Consider the following 3,257-nt stretch of genomic DNA (forward strand, 5'->3'; position numbering starts at 1 on the left):
TTGTCTGTTTTTTTTCTTTTCTTTGTCTTCTTTCATTTATTTATTTTTATGGGGCTTTTGAGTACTCTAACATTCGCTCCCCCCCAAAGAGGCAGCCCAAAAATCTTTTAAGGATTAGATACAAGCTCCCAAATTCTTTTGACATTTTTGGCCTTTGGAACAGAGTATGTTGCTAACAGTCCCAAGGACATGTTGACTTTTAGCCAAAAAACTGGCTATTTTTCTTTGGGGTCTTTTTACCCTAACTGCCTAGCCAATTATTAACTCCTATTCTTATCACCCCATCCTCTGAAAGGGTTACCCAAATTACCAATAGGGAATAGGGACACAGACCATTTTGGCTTCTTCCATGCTGAACAGGGACACAGGGTGAGGCAATTGGAGAACCTCTTCAGTGGGTCTATCTAAAAGACTCCCAAATTGCATAACTCTTATCACTAAGGGGAAAAGAAAGTCCTTGAATCATGAATAGGAGATATGAAGGAAAACTAAAGGCAAGAGTAATTAGCATTACAAGTTCTAGACAGGGAACTAGAAAAAAGTCAGAACAGGGCAATTTTCACATGTTCATATGAGACTCCATTGGAATTTCTTGACAAGGGCTTCCCAAAGCATCCCTCTATTGCGTTCTTCCTCATTTTTCTTTTGTCTTCCAAGGCTGGACTCTGGAGTGATGGATTCAGGATTTTCTTTCAGGTATTTTGATAGCTGTTGGCATAGTTAGACTCAGTGTCAGTTCCCTCTCAAAGGCTTCTAGATAGGGGGAGAAAACAAATTTATTCATCATTTTAGAATAGCTGGTTGTCTCCCTTAGCTACAGGTGGGCACCACAGTATTGGAGACCAAGACTTGAAGTCTTACATCTGGGCAGCACTTTCTAGTTAGGAACAAAATCATCAATGAGAAATAATTGTCTAAATAACTTTTTATATAGACTTAAGCCTAATGTCTGGGAAGTATAATCTCTGAACTCTTAAAGAAGTATACTGATGACTTTACTCTTTGGTAATACTTTCCTTTGGGTGTTTAAGACCATACAGTTGGCCCAAATAAATCAATTTATTTTTACACTTAAGGTCATTTGAGGATCTGTTCCTCGGGGGTCACATGGGCTTGGGAGGAGCCCCTGGCTCCTTTCTTTTACCAGTTCCATCTATGTGAAGATAAGTCAAAGGTCCTGTTTGACCATGTCTGGCTTCACTTGGAAGCATGTATGAGATGTTTCCTCTAAGTTGACCCTCCTCTTTGTAGACTGGACACTGGTTCAAGTTCATCTCATGGGGTCTCCATGTCCTCTCTGAATAAGAGGACAGGTGACTCACCACATTTACAGGACAGTTTGAGAGATGTTCCATAGTCTCCTGGAACTTGGTCGACCTTGGAAGGCAAGGGGCAAAAACTGTCCTTTAAGTACCTCTGACCAGATTAGTATAGGCCTCAAACTATGGCTGTTAAACATCCAATAATGTTAGTTCCACCAGTCATGTGCTATATAGGTAAGATTTGCATAAAAATCCAAATACTTTCAGACAAACCTTGATTAGACATATATTTTGTTCCTTAAATTAGTTGACTATACTATGACCATAGACATTTCCATAGACATTTTAAGAGTATGTGTATATTATTTTTGCCTCATCTTTATATGTAACAAATTTAAACAGATCATCATCACTTGCTTAAGCTTTCTCATTTTTTCTATTTTGGAAAATATCTCCATTCCCATATCATTGTAACATCTTTTACATTCTCATTTTCTTTTTTTAAAAAAATAATTATGAGACATAATAGCATTAACAAATAAATTTTCCATCGGTTGTGAAACTTCTTTTACTGGGAATGCTAAACAATGCTTATTCCCTTTTAAGGTTCTAGTGTCAAGCCAATGTTTCATTAAAGTTTTACTGGGGAACCAGTGAATTTATCAAGCTTACTTATGATGACTCAGGGGTTGCTGATGTGTATGTATGACCTGAGGGTATGCACACTGGATAGCCTTTACCCAGCATGGGTCATGCCTTCTCTTTCTCGCATTCCACTGATTGTATATGTTAGCCCTCTCCAAATCCAGGAAACCATGTGTGATTAGGGTCAAATTACATACAGTTGGCTGTGAAGAGTGGCTGGATACTCCAGTAAGGGTCAGTGACCCTGCTTGGCTCTCCTTTAATGAATGAGCACTACAGTTAACAAGCCCAATTGTGATGATGTTTAGCAATCAGGAATTGCTCAAGTTGTGATGATGGTAGTTATTTCATGCAGAAGGGACTGCATTTATTAAAAGGACCTGGAATTTAAAAGGATTTGGTGCTAGGACCCACATATGAGGGAGAACATATGTTGTTTGTTTTTGTGAGTCTTTGTTACTTCACTTAATATAACAGTTTCTAGATCCATCCATTTACTGGAAAATTTCATTATTTCATCTTTCTTTACTGCTGAATAGAACTCAATTGTGTAAATATGCCACATTTTTGTTAACCACTCGTCAGCTGAGGAGCACTTAGGTTGCTTCCATCTCTTAGCTATTGTGAAAAGAGCAGCAACAAACATGGTTGTACAAGTGTCTCTATAATAGGATGAGTCCTTTGGGTATATGCCAAGGAGTGGCATAACTGGGTCATATGGTAGTTTCATTTTTAGTTTTTTAAGAGTTCTCCACACTGTTTACCATAGAGGTTGCACGAGTTTGAAATCCCACCAGCAGTGAATGAACATTCCCTTTTCTCCACATCCTTGCCAGCATTTGGTATTATTTGTTCTCTTGATCCTAGCCAGTCTAACTAGAGTAAGACAATACCTTAGGGCAGTTTTAATTTGCATTTCCCTAATTACTAACGATGTTGAACACTTTTTGAGATGTTTTTTGGCCATCTTTATTTCATCCTTTGAGAACTCTCTGTTTAGATCTTTAGCCCATCTTTTAATTGGGTCATTTGGTTTCTCGTTTCTTTGTTTTTTGAGTTCTTTATATATTCTGGATGTTAAAAATCTGTCAGATGTGTCACTGGTGAAGATTTTTTCCCATTCTGTGCATTTTCTCTTCACTTTTTTGTTTCTTTTGCTGTACAGAAGCTTTTTAGTTTAATGAGGTCCCACTTATTGATAACCTTAATTCCTGAGCAATTTCTGTCTGATTTAGGAAATCCTTTCCTACACCTATATCTTTTAAGTTACTGCCAATATTTTCTTCTAATAGTTTCAGGGTTTCCAGTTTCACATTGAGTTCTTTGATCCATTTGGAGTTGAGTTTTGTG

The sequence above is a fragment of the Nannospalax galili genome, unplaced genomic scaffold (genome assembly GCF_000622305.1).
Source record: "Nannospalax galili isolate Female #2095 unplaced genomic scaffold, S.galili_v1.0 scaffold397, whole genome shotgun sequence".
NCBI classification, from domain to species: domain Eukaryota; kingdom Metazoa; phylum Chordata; class Mammalia; order Rodentia; family Spalacidae; genus Nannospalax; species Nannospalax galili.